General features: G+C 41.3%; 1 pseudogene; it reads right to left on the reverse strand.

Moving 5' to 3' along the window:
- Window positions 1-1,258: 1,258 nt before the first annotated feature.
- Window positions 1,259-15,240, reverse strand: LOC148136031 (putative G protein-coupled receptor 139; annotated as a pseudogene).
- Between the last annotated feature and the right edge of the window lie 3,896 nt (window positions 15,241-19,136).

A 19,136-nucleotide genomic window follows, 5' to 3' on the forward strand; every position in this document is an offset into this window, starting at 1 on the left:
AACTTTTTTCACTATCTTTGAACAAATTATCTGGAATGCGTTCTGATACACTCTCAGTACCACTTGTTGAATTGCAGCTTTGATTGTACAATGTCCTGAATCACAAAAGTGGAAGTCCTGCACAGATTCACAATGATCAAACCCAGCTATATTTCGCAATTATTATCAGATCACGTTATGTCAAAATATCTCCAGTTTTGTCAAGAATTGTCAAAAAGTCATAACTTATTAGTTATAAAAAGTTATTTATAAATGTTGGAAGTGACCAATCGATCTGGACTGAGTGTTCACAAACAATTTGGAATGGTGAGGACAGTGAAAGGTGAGAGTTTTCTTTAATGCTTATTGTAACAGGCTTGAGCAGGACAGCATACTATACAACTGACCAATGTATCCAGCGATGGTCAGGTAACTGAACAACACAGACAGGTAAAATTTGAATAGCAATACATGCAACAGCATAACAATTTTCTTGAAAGCTATATTTAGTATTATTCAGGGCACAAAAATTATACATTGTTAACAAATTATTGACTGTGATCCAGGAGATCCAGGACACATTGTTGGTTACCGTTATTCATTGGAACCTGATGCTTTCGTCCCTCTCCATTGATGGAGATAGGGGTCTGCCCTCCATCTTGCTTCCTGAAGTCAATGATCAGTTCTTCTGTTTTGCAGACATTGAGACAAAAATTGTTATCATTGCACTATGAAACCAAGCACGCTATCGACTTCCTATATTCTGACTCATCATTATTTGATATGCAGCCTACAACCATGATGTCATCAGCAAACTTGTAGATGTTCGTATGAAATGTGGCCAATCAGTCATGTGTACAGGGAGTGTTTGGGGGCTGAGGATGCATCCTTACGGGGCCGCAGTGTTGAGAATTATTGTAGAAGAGGTGCAGTTAGCTACTTTCACTGATTGCGGTCTGTGCGTCAGGAAACTGAGGATACAGTTGTAGAACTGCCCTTGGTCTCGGAGTTTTGAGATTAGTTCAATTGGGATTATAATGTTGAAGGTGGAGCTGCAGTTGATTTGTAGGAGCCTGATGTAGGTATCCTTATTATCTAGATGTTCCAGGGACAAATGTAGGGCGAGGGAATTGTGTCCACTGTGGGCCTGTTCTGCTGACCGGTAAATTGCAAGGGAATGAAGTAGTGTTATCATGTTGCTCCACCTCTTTCTCCTTTCATTCCATTCCTCATGTGGACTCTTCGTTCCATTACCTGCTGCATCTAATGTTGGCTCTCATTACTTGGATTTATTCCTCAATTGAATTATTTTTATAACTGGATATTTCACTGCATATATTAACTGGTCTCTGAATGCTCTCTAAGTCACCACATAAATAAAAGCATTTGTGCAGCAACTCAGGTTCCGCAGCATGAATGCGATTCTTTCAAATGTACGAAAAGCAGTGTAATTCAAAGAATTAGCAGCACTAAACATATATAAAATGTACCCCAACCAGAGAAGTATGAAGCTTGCACATATGGCAAAGAGTAAAATGGCAGATTTCTTTCTGCTCTCCAGCTCTGGGTCATTCTCTATTTTTCTCTGACCTTTCAGTTCCACACGCACCTTAATTGCCTCGAAGATTTGTCTGACAGTCAGGACATTGATAAATAGAATAAAAGTGAATGGGAACATTGGTGTTAAAAATTGTTCAAAATATTTGAAACTTGCCCACCGACGGCTATTATAATAACTGTGTGTGGTAAAACAGTACCATGGAACATTGTTGATGATCCTTCCAGGTTTAAATCGGAAGTAGTTAGGAATGTTCTTTAAGGAAAAGAAAATATAAATTGTTGCTAGAACCCTCATTGCAGTTTTCTTTGTGCAATACTTAGTTTTCATCTGATGAAAACAGATGGCAACAAATCGATCAAAAGAAAAAGCAGCAGTGAACCAGACAGAACAATCAATGGCTGAGCAGGTCAAGACATAGATAACTCTGCAAACAGGAGTGATGTTCAGGAAACAGCGTGGATAATAATAAGACACAAATCTATCAAGTACGATATCAAAAACGATGAACAGTAGATCAGATGTTGCCATGGCTACCAGATAGCGAATGGTGCATGTAGAAAGACCACACTTGCCCCGAGTCAAGAGTGCAATCACCACTAGACTCACTGTAAGAGAGAGAAAGGAGAAAAAGAGACTTGAAGTTGCAATCTGGGCTCAGGCACAGAGAGTAAGTAATGGCAAGAAGGTCGTTGTTATAAACCACATGAAGTCTCGAATCTGAACCTCAGTAGCAAACTCTCTAAATGAATCATTTGCACATTTAAAAGACAGAGGTAAGAACATGAGTGACAGTTTATTCATAGCAAGATGGTCACATATTCAATGTTTTGTTCGGGTTGGCAGTGGTTGGTTTGAGCTGTTTTATAGGTTACTCTTACTGGTTGGATTTTCCTATAGGACCGCAACATCTACACAAAGGCACCCTGCAAGAGTAAATCAACAATGTTGTACATTTAGCACAAACATTGATTGCAAAATTCTTGCAATCAGTTTTGGAGTTTCCACAGCTCAGATTGCGTCTAGAATTTTAGGTCCACACTGTATGAACTATAATATGGGATATTAAATCACTTCACAGTGACCGGGAGTGGATGCACTCCACAATATGAAATTTCAAAAAATGATAAAATTTTGAGTCCATCCCACGTGTACAGGATTGAACATACCAACAATTTTATCCATGGAAGTATTCGGCAGTGAATCCAGGCACCATACCCCAGGTTAGGTGCCTACCACAATCATAAGAATTTCAATATTTGGCACGGAGTCCCTGGCCTGTCTGAGACTGTACTCCACTGCTCCCACCCAAATCCATGCAGCATTGCTCATTGCAACTTTCTAGTTTAGAATTCACACTTTTTATCTGGGATGAAGCAAAGCTTCCTGCCTGATGTCCAGGCTCTCTCACACAAGCTCCTCTCCTTGTGACCAGAGATCCTCCTCCCAGATTCAGAGCACATGCTGGGGCTAAGAATGTCCATAGGTTACCCAACACACACCTTGGAAATCATGAGAATGGTACTAAAGCTTGTTGTGGGAGACCCAAACATTGTTCCATTGCCTGGCTTCAGAGGCTCTCTCTGAATTCAGGCCAATATTAAAGGTTAGGGGAGATGATGGGCTCATGGTGACTCTAAAATGATTGCTCCCTTTTTTTAGACCACTTCTTGTGATAGGATATCCTTATGTGATGTTCATTTTCACGAGCGTGCAACTCCCAAAATCGACCCAGTTTTGAAGATAAAAGATCCTGAATTTGATTGTGTAATTTTCTAAAGTAAGGAACACCAACGCATAAACCCATAGACGACAGGGAAATGTATCTGTCTTCTGGCTTCTCGACAGTAGTAGTTGGGAAATTCGTTGGACAAGACAAAATAAGCTTTGACATGGACCATCCACTGGAATAGCTGACATCCTGAATCCAGCAAGATATCAGCACCAAGCTTCCCTACTTTCCCCTTGGTTATTTCTTCTGCTGTCTCCCATGTGGGACATTCTTTTGGACAATAACCACAGCTCAGGTTCCGAGCTATCTTCTTTCAGATGTGGGAATATTGGTTAATTTTAAATGTACTCACAAAATGTGAGTTTTGGTGTCTGGACCAATAATTCTTGCCCAATTCTAATTGCTTTTGAGATAGTACTGGAGAGCAGCATTTTTGAACACCTGCATTATCTGGTGGATATCTTTGAGGAGAAAGTGAGGTCTGCAGATGCTGGAGATCAGAGATGGAAATGTGTTGCTGGAAAAGCGCAGCAGGTCAGGCAGCATCTAGGGAACAGGAAAATCGATGTTTCGGGCATTAGCCCTTCTTCAGGATAGGATATACAGGGTTTTCCTATCTGGTGGATAGGAAAACCCTGTATATTTTGGAGCAGAGTTCCATAATGTTTAGACAGCAGTAGTAATGGAACAATGATGTAGAGTAGATTAGATTAGATTAGATTACTTTATAGTGTGGAAACAGGCCCTTCGGCCCAACAAGTCCACACCGACCTGCCGAAGCGCAACCCACCCATACATTTGCCCCTTACCTAACACTACGGACAATTTAGCATGGCCAATTCACCTGACCTGCACATTTTTGGACTGTGGGAGGAAACTGGAGCACCCGGAGGAAACCCACGCAGACACGGGGAGAACGTGCAAACTCCACACAGTCAGTCGCCTGAGGCGGGAACTGAACCTGGGTCTCTGGCGCTGTGAGGCAGCAGTGCGAACCACTGTGCCACCATGCCGCCCAAGTCAGAATGAAATCTATCCTGAAAGGGAAGTAGCATGTGATGGTGTTTCTATGCAACTTCTGCTCTTGTTCTTCTAGCTATTAGGGGTCATGGTTCTGTGAGGTACAGTCAAAAAACACTTGGAGTGTAATGTTTTGCATCTGTGGATGGTATTCATTGTGGGTCATTCATGTTATTAGTGAAGAGAGTGAGTATGGAATGTGGTAATTGGCAATCTGATCAATCAGCTGTTTGTACTGCACAATGTGGTGCTTTGTAAATGTTGTTGGAGATGCTTTCAGAGAGACACTTGGAAAGCATTCCATCCCACCCAAGCTATACTTTCTGGATGGTAGACATGGATTGGAGAGACAGACAGGGAGCTTATTGCTGCAGTAATCAATATCTGACATACTCCTGTGTCCACAGCACTTGTATGGCTGGACCAGATCATTTTCTTGTCAATGGTTGGGCCAGGTTGTTGTTAGCCATGCATTCAGTGACAGTAATGTCACTGTAAGCCAATGGCATATTGGTAGATTCTCACTTCTTGGCGTTGGCTATTCCCTTGTGCTTGTGGGATACGAATGTTACTTGTCAATTACCAGACCAAGCTAGATGTTATGTCACTGTATAATGACACAGTTAAAAATCACACAACACCAGGTTATAGTCCAACAGGTTTAATTGGAAGCACACTAGCTTTCAGAGCGACGCTCCTTCATCAGGTGATTGTGGAGGGCTCGATCGTAACACAGAACTTATAGCAAAAATTTGCAGTGTGATGTAACTGAAATTATACATTGAAGAATTGATTGTCTGTTAAGCCTTTCATCTGTTAGAATACAGATCTTTCATGAAAGAAGTGAAACTATCACTGTATTCTAACAGATGAAAGGCTTAACAGACAATCAATTCTTCAATGTATAATTTCAGTTACATCACACTGCAAATTTTTGCTATAAGTTCTGTGTTACGATCGAGCCCTCCACAATCACCTGATGAAGGAGCGTCGCTCTGAAAGCTAGTGTGCTTCCAATTAAACCTGTTGGACTATAACCTGGTGTTGTGTGATTTTTAACTTTGTACACCCCAGTCCAACACTGGCCTCTCTGAATTATAATGACACAGATCTTTTCATTATCTAAGGAGATGTAAATGGTGCAGAATATTGTGCAAGCATGAACAAACCTCTCTACTTTGGAAATGGCAATGGAGGGAAAGGCATTGATGAGGCAGCTGCAGATTTTAAGGTCAAGGTACAAGTGTGAAGAACTCCTGCAGAGATGTGTGATGGCTGAGATGATTGACCGCCATCAACCGTAACTATCTTCATCTGTGGTCAGGATGAAACGCGAGAGTTGTAATCTTGGTGAGTTCAGTTTTTCAAGGAGTCCTTATTGTGAATATGTGTTGACAATAAGAGCTGAGCATTTGTTGTCAGTAATTAAAATTTAACTGTAAAAAGAGAAGCATCTGATTGAGATAAATACAATCAATACATCTGTAAATCCAAGTCAAATGATCCTGAGTTCGTCACACTAAAATAAAAATGTGGTTGTGCTGGAAGGTCAAAGGCTGAGGGAAAAAAACAGGTCAATGTGTGACACAGTTTGAATGCCCAGGAAAAGTCAGAATGTTTGTCATTATCACACTGAAGGGATAGAAATACTCCCAATACTAGAAGTGGGAATTGTCTTAGTGACATGTATACCAAGGGCAGGCAGAAATAACTCGTTATGTTGAAGGTAAAATTAATCAGTCATACTTTACAATATTTCATGTACAGGTTGTTCTGTTACAGTGTGTTTCGTTAGCACAAAATCGCTATAATGCAATTGACAAATTGAAGACACTGTTTCTAAAGTGCAAAATTTTAAGGTGTGTTTTAGTTATAATACTATTCCGGCCCCATTAGTTCAAATGGTGCTCTTACTACGAAATGTTCTTATAACACGGGATTGCACAAGAATGGAATTACCACATTATAGCAGAACTGACTGTAAGTGTCTCCTTATTCTGCAACTATGTTCCCTTGTTCAAGACCCCTACATAAGTGGAAACATCATCTCAACATCTACCCTGTCAAACCCCCTCAGAATTATGTATATTTCAATAAGATCACCCCTTACTTTTTCAAAATGCTAATGAGTAAAGACTTAATCTGGTTATCATTTTTCCTTAGTCAACCCTTCACCCCAGGAATCCCTCTAGTGAATCTTTTGAACTGCCTCCAACACCAGCATCTCCTTTCATAAATATGGAAACCAGAATCATACACAGTACTAAAGGTGGAGTCTCAACAATCTGTACAGTTGTAATAAGACTTCCCTATATTTACACTTCAAACCCATGGTAACAAAGCCCAAATTCCACTTGTATCCTTAATTACTTGATGAACATGCTAACCTTTTGTTTTGCACACAAATCTCACTTTGCTGACCTTTTTGAAATCTTCCTCCATTTATAATTGTTTGCTTTTTGATTCTTCCTAGCAAAGTGTTTGACCTTACACTTTCCAGCATTAAAGCTCCAGCTTCCAAGTTTTTTGCCCATTCACTCCATGTATCTATATCCCCTTGCAGATTCCTTATGTTCTTACTAGAATGTACCACAGCTATTTATATATCATCAGTAAATTTGAATACATTATACTCTATTTCCTTCTTCAAGTCATTAACATAGATAGCAAGGAATTGAGATGCTGGGACAGGTTCTGATGGCACTTCACAAATTACAAAATGTCTATTAATCCCAACTCTCCATCTTCTGTGTGTCAATCCAGTCTCAATCCATGCTAATACATTACACTCAACCCTGTGAGCTCCTGTCTTGAGCATTAACCTTCCATGCAGCACTTAAAAAAAAACCTTTGAAATCCAAATGCACTACATCTTCACTTTTGACTCCTCAAAGTCTGTCCACCAGCTCAAAGACACAAGTCAGGAATGCGATGGAATACTCCCTACAGTACCACATCCAAAAAGAAGTATGCCTCTGTTTCTTGAAAGACGAGTACAGCTAAAGTTGGGGTACAAAACTTTAAAAAAGATTTAGCGATGCAAGATACAGAGATGGAATTTCCATGAATAAGGGTGACAACAACTAGTTTGTTTTGTTAGAATATTCATTCAGCATTCGAACACTTCGTAATGGGAAAGATATGTCAGAGATAGTCAGAGATACTCCTACTTATGCAAGGCCACTGGCTAAGTTGTTCCCCTCCCCACACTCAGTATAATTTTACTTTGAGGGATGCTCCCAGTGACACCTGAACACTGGGGTAAGTTGTTCCCCTTTAGCTAGGAACCCACACTCAGTGCAATTCTAATTGAAAGATCCTAACTGAATCACAATGCCACTGGAATTAGATGTTCTCTTAAGGCTATTGACCAACATGCAAAACAGTTCTCCAGTGAAAAGTATTAGCGATTGAGGGCATTTTCCTATTCATGGTCCACATTGAATACAATGCTGCTTTTACAGATACCCACAGTAAAGCGAGAACACTGGGTCACAAATTCCTCATGACCAATTCTGTGTGTCAGTAAACAAAAAGAATTGTTTGCTGGCCAGCATTTATTAGTCAACCTCAGTTGCCCTTGAGAGGTGATGTGAGCTGCGTTCTTGAACTGCTGCAGTCCATGTGCTGTAGGTTGCCCCCACAATGCCATAAGGGAATGGATTCCAGGATTTTGACCCAGTCTGATATTGAAGGCATGGTGATATATTTCCAAGTCAAGATGGAGAGTGGCTTGGAGAGGAACTTTCAGGTGGTAGTGTTCCCAAGTATCCACTGTCCTTGTTCTTCTAGATGGTACTAATCATCGTTTTGGACAGTGCTGTTTAAGGACTTTTAGTGAATTTCTGCACGTATCCTGTAGACTGAACACACTGCTCTCAGTGGTGAAGATAGTGACTGTTTGTGGATGTAGTGCTATTCAAATGCACTGCTTTGTTTAGGATGGTGTCAAGATCCATCAGTTTTGTTGAAGTTTCACTCCTCCAAGCAATTGGGGAGTATTCCATCACGCCCCTAACTTGTGCCTTGCAGGTGGTGGACAGGGTTTGGGGAGTCAGGAGGTCATTTGTTTGCTACAGTATTCTGAGCCTCTGACCTGCTGTCCCAGCCACTGTATTGATGGGGTGAGGCCAGTTGAATTTCTGGCCAATATTGATAATGGGGGATTCACTGATGTTAACACCATTGAATGTCAAGGTGTGGAGGGAAGGTCATCTCTTATCACAGATAGTCATTGCCTTGCATTTTATGGCGTGAATCTTATCTGCCATTTTTCAGCCCAAGCCCAGATACCCAGCATATCTGGCAGCACAGTGGTAATCAATGCTGTCTCACGGCACCAGGCGCCCAAGTTTAGGTTCTAGCCTTAAAGGACCATCTGCATGGAGTTTACCTTTATGTGTGGTTTTGGTTTCAATGGTTTCATCTCACAGTCCAAAGCTGTGCAGGCTTGGTAGCTTATCCATGGTAAATGCAGAATTACGCCAGTAGGGTGGTGGTGTGGGATGGTCTTCGGAGGGTTGGTGCTGACCCAATGGGCTGAATGGCCTCTGTCTGCAGAGTAGGGATTCTACAATTCCATGATATTGTTGAGATCTTGCTCCCTTAAAACATTGATTTATTCAGTATCAGATGAGTTGCTAATGGTGCTGAACATTGTACAATTATCGGCAAACATCCCCACTTCTGACTTTCTGACGGAGGGCAAGTCATTGATGAAGCAGCCGAAGATGGTTGGGCCTAGAGCACTACTCTGAGGAACTGCTGCAGAAATGACCAGGAGATGTGAAGACTGACCTCTAAGAACCACTCTGTGCCAGTTTTGACTCCATCCATCGGAGTTTACTTCCTGATACCCCATTCATTCTAGTTTTGCCTGGGCTCCTGATGCCACACTTGACAAAGGTAATCAGTGTCACCACATTTCTGGAAATCAGCTCTGCAATTCAGCTCTACAGTGATGGATTGTCCCAACAACAAGACACCATTACAATGAGAGGGTCCAGCCTGATGTTAGTGATCCCAAGACAGTTCAGTTCCATGATCATTAATGCCTTCATTCAGAGTGATTTCTGGAGACTTGATTCAGTATCACACATCAATCCAGTAAATCAGTGGCAATGAAGAGCACCTGTGGGCAATAAAATCTTTTTTTGTTGTTGTTCTCAGTTGCCGAATTACACCACAGGGTTAGTTTGGAAATGTTAAATGGATACATGATATCACACATTAGGAATTTGTACTGCCCAGTTCAGTGGCCAGTAAGTCGAGGGTTAAATGTATTTGTCATGCACACCAATGGCTCAGCATTCAGAGAGTACCCCACATCTGAGAGGTGGCTCCTCTGGGGAGGTAAAGACTGATCTTGAAGAGAAGAAATAAATACTTGAAGATAGCCCATCACAGAATGCTTGTACCCCAGAACATTCAGTCTTCTGTATTGTACTAACCTCTGGCATAATGGCAGCAACGCATGTTCTCTGAATCTGACATCGTTCCCTTGGCTGTCAAATGAAATTTGTTTAATATCTTGTCATCCAACATTCCATGGGAATGGGTTGAGCTCAGTTGGCTGGATTGCTGGTTTGCAGAGCAGTATGATGCTAACAGCATCGGCTCAATTCTCATCACTGGCTTGAGGTTACCATGAAGGACTCTTCTTCTCAACCTCTTCCCTCATCTGAGGTCTGGTGGCCCTCAAGTTAAATCACCAGCAGCTACTTCTCTCTAATGAGAGCCCTATGCTCTGGTAAGACTATGGTGACACAATATATCGAACACTATTTTCCTTCAAGTGAATCATTATGGAATTGAAGAACGGTGTCATTATTGCATCAAAGAGTTTGACCTACTGCGTTACTCCCCTGATGTAAAACACACTGTTCCAGACATGCCCCAGGCAGCAGTGTTGATGAAGCAGTCCTGACATTTACAATTTACAGCTCGGTGTTACTGTTACTGCAAACATTTATAAACTTCCAAGTGCTAGCTGGCATCAGCAAGATCCTTCCATACTATCTCTCATCCACTCCCAATTTAAATTTGATTCCTCGATAGCCACAAAACAGTCTGAGATTACTCAGCACCTAAGTGTGATCTCCAATAAACCACCTCATATTGATATAGAGATTCAATCAACATGAAAACTTTTATCCAACCAGAAGGGGCTGAATGCACTGAACTGTGGGATCAGTTCCCTGAATGGCCAGGGTTAAGACATGAGTGAATACAGGTGAGCAGTCATTCCCACTCACCTCAGCTTTCCAATCATTCCGAATGGGAGGAAAATATGACAACATTTCTAAGGGAAGATTGGCTCAAATTGATCAGCAAGATCTTGACTAGCATTGATGTAACATCTCACTTTATAACTGCAGGAACTGATATGTCTATGCAAATCTGTCTCGATGGTGTAAACCACAATTACTGTTTGGACAGGCATCCTATGTGACAATCGGTGCAATGATGTCCTACACCATGAGACAAAGAGCATCATGTAAATCAGGGTTGACAGATGATTCACATGAGAACACAGAACATCGAGCTGTACAGCACAGGAACAGTCTTTATAAAGCTGAAACATGACATCTTGACTCTTGTACTCAATTTATCAGCCAATAAAGGCAAGCTGACCATACATCATCTTTGCTACCCTATTTACTTGCATGGTCACTTGCAGGGAGCTATGGACTTGAACACCAAGATCACTGTACATCAATGCTGTTCAGGGTTCTGCCATTACTGTATATCTTTTCCCTAACTTTCAATCTCCTAAAGTGCAGCACCTCATACTTACCCAGATTAAACTCCATCTGCCACCTTTCCACCCATATCGGCAATTGATCTCCACTGTATCTTTGACAACCTTATCCACAACTTCACTGATCGTTCTATCATCTGCAAATAAACAAAGGGCAGAGGTCCCATTATGAAACCCTAAGGAATACCACAAGTCACGACCCTCCAGCCAGAAAAACCCCTTTCCTCTGCTTTCTATGGGAATCGAAGCTGCCACCTTACCATGGATCCAATGTAGTGTAATCTTCAGGATGAGCCCACCATGAGGGACCATAGCGGGCCCCTTTACTGAAATCCATGCAGACCACATCCACTGCTCTACCCTCATCGATTACCTTTGTCACTTCCTCAAAAGATTCAATCAAGTTAGTAAGACATGATCTGCCTTGCATAATGCCATGCTGACTGTCCCTAATTAGGTCCTGTATTTCCAAATGCATGTAAACCCTATCCCTAAGAATAATCTCCAATAGTTTATTTTAATATCCGTTCAGCAGTGTGCTGTTGATGGACTATGATTGAATTGGTGATCCTGATACAGTATCTAATGCAGCATGTCCCTCAATACTGAACATCAGGTCAGTTGGTGTCACAGTAGCAGGGCTGACTTTCTCTCCATATGGCCGGATGTTCTTGATCCTGATTGGAGCCTCTGAACAGCACAACTATATCAAATATCCGAAATTGCACATCAGTCACCCCAAACCAAAATGTCTTTCATCTACAAAAAATTATGTTGTACCACCCAATCTCCACCGTTCTGAGCCAGGTACAATGACAGAGGTTTCACAAAGTTGATGGAGTACTGCAGTACATGGTGTAACACTCTAGCCTCAAGGTGAATCCATCTAAAAATATATCCAGGAGTTTTTGTCTCTAAAACATCAGTCCTGACAAAATAGTCATAATAATAATGTTATAACAATAATGTGAATAATAATGATAGCAATTACATATTTAAACTGACAGCTAAAGTCTAAATAATAATCCCAAATGAACGCAAATTGGAGGACCTTCACATTATCATTTGGGGAACATCAAAGGATAAAGCAAGAAAAGGCAAGATAGAAAACATCCTGTTGGACAATTTAATCCTCTGAGGCACCTAAAACTCTAGACCTCAGCGCTTATCCTATTGGGCTCTACACCACAGCACTGTGCATCATTTTACAAATGGCACACCTCACATAGCATTCACATAATTTCAACAATCTACATTGTAGTTGGAACCTTGTGTTCAATACCCTTCCCAATGATCTGTCCTCACAAATATCATAACCCCAGGCATCCACTGACTGACAAAAACTCAAGGTGGTCAAAGCCATCTGGGCTGATCCACCCTTATCATGATTAGATTTTCTACAGGGTGGAAACATTTGGCCCAAAAGGTCCACACTGACACTAATTAATGGACCTAACACTGTATGCAATTTAACATGGTCAATTCACCTCACCTACACATGTTTAGATTGTGGGAGGAAACCCACACAGACACAGGGAGAACATGCAAACTCCATGCAGACAATCACCAGAGGCAGGAATTGAACCCAGGTCACTGGTGCTATGAGGCAGCAATGCTAACCACTGAGCCACCATGTCACAGGGAACCCAATCTAATCCAGCTGACTGAGAGCAGGCTTTAAGTGACCATGGAGAGAGAATGGTCTTGCTAAACCCTTTCTAGACAAGCTGGGGCCGGTGCTCAGCCAAACTTCTTCATTGAGGCCTCCGTGTCAACCCATTCTGCACAGGACAGAGAAACAGACACCGCTACACGTTACTGAGAAACTTCCGAATCGACAAACAATTCACTTTAAACTCTGTAAGTGAGAGCACTTTCATCTGACATTGGGATTTGCCTTGCTAAATGGAAATTAAATCATCAGTAAATGCAGATCGGAAATATAGACTTATGTAACTTAAGTTGTTCCAAGACTTACCGGGTACACCAACAATGACAAGGATGGTGCCGTATATTTTTGAGATCATTATGTTTGCAAAATACATTTTATTGTTTGTGAAACAACCTCTCCCTTCCTGCTGCTGGCATCTGTCCGAATTGTCTCAAAATGAGAGATGAGACATATCCAGAGACATCGTATTATATTTTGTTGTATCTCTCCTGGGAAAATATGATCACACATTCACCTTTTTAATATCATTTTGAACAAAGAGATTACGACAACAGGTTTATTTTGATGATGTAATGTCATTGAAATTTAAGTCTACATTTGAATACCCCAAGGACTAGATGAATCTAATCTTATTTGGTCACAACCGCTCCTTGCAACTTGTCATCAAACAAGAATGCTTGCAGTGTTTCACACACTGATAGTCCCATCAACATCTGAATATCTTTTGATATTCTTTTCTGTGATAACTTTTATTTTACTGAGGATATTCAATCATTCAATACCTCATGTTGTACCTTGACAGCTGTTCTACTGCACACTGTTATGTCACTACTTCCCTTGTTAATTCAGTTCCACAACTCGTTTGGGAAAGTCTGTCTGATTGAGCACTCAAATACCGAAGCTGAAACTAATACTGACCACAACAATTACTGGAACTTACACTTGGTAATAATTTCTCAAAACAAAGACAAAAAGAAATCAGAACCTTAACTTCAAAATTATAGAATGATAGCACCATATAGGACAGAAGTGACCCATCGATCCATAAAGATTGTCCCTCCAAAAATTGCATGAAAAGCTGCACAAGTCCCACTCCCCAGCACTTAGTCCACAGTCTTGAATGTTATGACATTTCAAATGCTCATTCAAGTACTTTTTAAAGGTTTTGAGGATTTCCTTCTCAGTTATCCTCCTGGGCAATGCACTGTAGGCCCCTTCCATACTCTGGATGTCATGTTCCCTCTAAACCTCCTGCCTTTCAGCTACACCTCAGTATTGGCCCTCCACTTACTAGGATGCTACCTGGACTGGAAGTTTTGAGCTATAAGACGAGGTTGAATAGATTGGGACTTTTTTCCCCGGGAACGTAGGAGACTGAGAGGCAACCTTATTGAGCTTTATTAAATCTTGTGAGATTCATATAAGATAGATAGCCAACAGACTTTCGCCAGTATAGGAGAGTCAAAAATTAGAGAGCATAAGTTAAGGTGAGAGTGGAGAGATACAAAAGGATTCAGAGGGACACTTTGTTCAGACAGACGGTGGTGAGTGCTTGTAACAGGCTGCCAGAGGTATTGGCAGAAGCAAGTACAATTTTGTGATTTGATTAGATTAGATTCCCTACAGTGTGGAAACAGGCCCTTCAGCCCAACAAGTCCACACTTGTTGCCCACCCAGACCCATTCCCCTACACCTAACACTATGGACAATTTAGCGTGGCCAATTCACCTAACCTGCGCATCTTTGGACTGTGGGAGGAAACCAGAGCACCCAGAAGAAACCCACACAGACACAGGGAGAATGTGCAAACTCCACACAGACAGTTGCCCGAGATGGGAATTGAAACTGGGTCCCTGGCGCTCTGAAGCAGCAGTGCTAACCACTGAGCCACCGTGCCGCCCTAAGAAACATTTAAATAGGTACATGGATGGGGTAGATATGGACCAAACCCAGGCAAATGGGACTAGTTTAATTGTGAAAACTGGGTGGCACAAGCAATTTGGGCCATGCTGAGAATCTCAATGACTTTATCTAATCGTGGACTGGTAAAGACACGTATCTTGTATGCCTTAACTATCCTATTACCCTGTCTTGCTGCCTTTGGGGATCTGTTAACAAGCACCTCAAGGTCCTTCTGTTTCTCTGAGCTTCCTGGTGTCCCACCACTCAGTGCCTTATGTTGTGACTTCTACTAAAGTGCATCATCTCACATTTGTCAGAGTTAAATTGCATCTGCCCATCTGACCGGTTTATATTATTTATGAATATGACAAACAGTAAGGGATTCAGCACTGATCTCTGTGATACACACCGTACATGAGCCTCTAATTACACAAACAGCCTTCTGTCAATATCCGCTGCCTCCTCTGACTGAGCCAATTTCCCAGCCAACTTGCCAAGTTGCTCCAGCTGCCATATGCTTTTACCTTCATTCTGAATCCCCCATGTGGAACCTTGTCAAAGACTTTGCTAAAACCCAAATAAACTACTTCAATTGTCCTAGCCACATCCACAGACATGGTCACCTCCTCAAAACCTCCACCAGATTTGTTAGGCATGACCTCCATCTGACAAAGCCATGCTGACTATCCATGATCAAACCTTGTTTCTTTAATTGGAGATGAATCCTTTCTTTTGGAATTTTCTCCAATAATTTCTGTAACATTGATAGACACTCACTAGTCTGTTATTCCTGGTCTGTTATTCCTGTTCTTAGAACTTTGGGTTTCAAATTCCAATTTTTCAGATAAGCACATTCCAAAGTCCTTTAAGACTAAGGGAAAGAAAAAGTTCTTATTCATGCAGAAGAATTTCTTAGGTATTTTACACACAGAGACACAGAAAGACATGTACACATGTGTACACATACACACATACACACCACATTTACCTCACACACATATAAATTATTCTTTTACCTTTATACCTCCCTCTGAATGGTAAAATAATCCCCTCTAATCATCCATCGTTCCATTATAACTCCCACTGAGCAAATACACAAACCCTGATACAAACTGGATGTTCTCACAATTGGTCATAGTCAAGACAAATTCATATAGTTGACCACTATCACTTAGTCTGTCATATTTCCATTTTTTGGGATCAAATAGAAACAAATTAACTTGGAAGTAATCCAATCTAAAAAAAAAAAATCAAGTTGGGTTCCAAATCAGCCAGGAAGCCAGCCATTGAATTAGCTCATATTCAGATACTTGAGAGCTACTATCATGGAATTGGGTCAAATCCCAGCATGACAAAACTTCAATTTCATAAGTATGTGGATTATAAACTCTAATATCAACCATTAAACTAATGTCAGTTGTCAAAGAAAATGCACCTGGTTCATTAATATCCTTTAAGGAAAGATAACTACTGTCCTTACCTGGTCTGGGCTACATGTGACTCCAGACCCACAGAAATTGGTGTGGTTTATGGAGGTCAGCCATCTAAGCTCCAAGACCTCACAGCAGGAGGTCCTCAAGATTGTGTCCTAGCCGTAACTATCTTTAGTGACTGTATAACTGACCTTCTCTCAATCAGAATGCCATAAATCAGAGGGTTCGCTAATACTTGCACAATGTTCAAAGCATTCTTACATCCTCAGATACTGAATACTCCATGTCGCTGTGTCACAAGATCCCTGAAAATTCCAGCCTGGGCTGACGATTGGCAATTAACATTCACGCTATACAAATGCGAAGCAATTACCACCTTCAATAAGAAATCACCTAAATAATGCTTCTGGACACTTAAGGCTTTGCTATTGCTGAATCCCCTACGATCAACAGTATCGGAGTTACCATTGAGCTGAAAATGAACTGGACTCATGAGATAAGTCCTGCTCACTCTGGATAGAAGGGCAGGTCAGAGAGCAAAAGTACTGCCGTGAGTGACGCAGTTCATGGCGCCAAACGCCTCTCTGCTATCTACAAGGCACACATCAGGAATATGATGGAATACACCCCATTTGACTGGATGAAATGTATCTCCAACAACAGTCAAGAAATTGGAGACCGCCATGATAAACACACAATGCTGTAGACACTTGAAGCCTGAAATGAAACCAGAAAGTGCTGGAGAAAGTCAACAAGCCTGACAGCATTGGTGGAGAGAAATACAGAATTAACCATTTGATTCCAATATAACTCCTCTTCAGAACAGTATTGAGGAGGAGTCATGTAGGACTAGAAACATTAATTCTCTTTCTCTCTTAACATATACTACCAGACCTGCTGAATTTCTCCAGCACTTACTTTTTTAGGACAAAGTAGCCAGTTTGATTGGCACCCTATCTACAAACATGCAGTGAATCCAACACCAATCTTCTTTAGCAGCCTTATGTATCATCAACTAGATATGCTCCAGAAATTCACCAATGCTCCTTAGCATCTTCCAAACGTATGACCATACCTTCCTAAAGACAAAGGCAGTAGATGCATGAGAACACCACTACCTACATGTTCCCTTCCAAACCACTCACCATCGTGTTTTGGATATATATTCCTTCCATGTCCCCATAGTCATAGTGAACCACAGGCTGTTCTCTCATTAGCGAGACATGACTGGTCATGAGTTTAACCTGAGTGTCACCATACCCCAGGGGAGGGGTGAGGTTGAGAAGGTGGGACCTTCATGATGATCTCAGCTAGTGTGTGGGGATTGAACCTATGCTATCGGTGTCACTGGTGTGAGATGTAAAGAGAAGAAGTGATCCTTAGGTTAAGCTCACCACCAGTTGACTCTCTCTTGCTCTCTCTCTCTCTCTGTCTATGAGAGAGCAGCCATATGGAACTAGAACTAGGGTGATTTCTACGGTAACCCTTGTTACGACACAGGGTAAACCCTCCTGCTTAATTTAAAACCAGCAACACAGAAAAGATTGATCCTGTGCAGTAATCTGTAAAAATTCGAATGGCCAAGGAATATTTAAAATAAAATTAATGGCTTTATTTCTTAAAGTATAACAGAGAATAATTAACTACTATTTACAATTTCTTTCTCTAACCTATATTCTACCTTCCCTTCTATAATACTAGTCCAATAAACTCCCAATTAAGAATTACTAAACAACACTTCTTATCTCAGAACCAGGCAGCTGTAGGTTCTTGTCTTCGGATCTTCCTGTGTCTGGAGTACTGAGGGACAGAAGTACTCTAACTCTCAGTACTTCTGTTTAACAGAAATCTTAGTTTTCGCTTAAGAGTAAACAATTGATCAGATATTGATGTCTGTTTGTGGAAGGAAACTTCCATCACCTGCATCTACCTTCTAATTTATAAATGGTGGATAGAATTTGACAGTCACTCAGTATCTAGTCTCTGCCACATTCTCAAATCCACATTTGTAATAATCAGGCAGTTGAATATTTTCTTGTTGGAAATGGTGATTTCTTCATTAGTAAGTACTACCTGCCACACGATGTTGTCCAGGTCCTGCTGTAGGAGCCTTGTGAGCTGCCTTATTCTGGAAGGAATTGGGAATGGAACTGAATGATGTAAAATTGCTCATGAACACCGCTGTGACTTTATATGATAAATGGAAGATTGTTGAAGGAACAGCTGAAAATGGGCAAGATGAGGATGCCACCTGGAAAAATTCCTGATCATAGAATCCCTACAATGTGGAGAAAGACCATTTGGCCCATTGAGTATGTGCTGACCCTCCCAACAGCTTTTTCCTCAGACTCCGCTCCCTACCCTATACTGTAATCACACATTTGCTATGTTTAATCCACCTAACGTGACATCTTTGGACTGTAGGAGGACACTGGAACACACGACGGAAACCCATGCAGAACATTGGGAGACTGTACAAACTCCACACACACTGTCACCCAAGGCTGGAATTGAATCTGGATCCCTGACACTGTGAGGCAGCAGTGCAAACCGCTGAGCCTGATGTCCCGAGAGAAAGGCAAAATGTTGCCAATGCTGGAAATCTGAAATTAAAAACACAAAATGCCAGGAAAGCACATGTGATCAGACAGTATTGGTGGAGTGAAACAGTTTGGTACAGGTCAGGACCTTTCCACATGAGATGCAACCTTCTTGAGACATCTGAGATTCCCAGAGGACTCATCAGGTTAGATGCAAAAAGATTGGTTCCTCTTGCAGGAGCAGAGGGCATAATCTCTGAATAGTCTCTCACCTATCTAAGACAGATGAGGTAGAATTTCTTCTCTGAGTGTAATGAATCTATGGAATTATTTATCACAGAGACTGTATAGGCTGTAAAAGGACATTCAATACTGAGCGAATTTTAAGGGAATCAGTAAGCATTATATCAAATCGGTCATGATTTCATTAAATGGCAAAGCAGACTTAAGGGACGGCATGGCCACCTTCTGCTGTGTCTTACTGCAAGGATTAACAGATGTAATGGTCAAACTGTAAAACCAATTCATATTAATCAGGGT

This window comes from Chiloscyllium plagiosum, unplaced genomic scaffold (genome assembly GCF_037043375.1).
Source record: "Chiloscyllium plagiosum isolate Xiang-an unplaced genomic scaffold, Cpla_swu_hap1 HiC_scaffold_47, whole genome shotgun sequence".
In the NCBI taxonomy this organism is placed as follows: Eukaryota; Metazoa; Chordata; class Chondrichthyes; order Orectolobiformes; family Hemiscylliidae; genus Chiloscyllium; species Chiloscyllium plagiosum.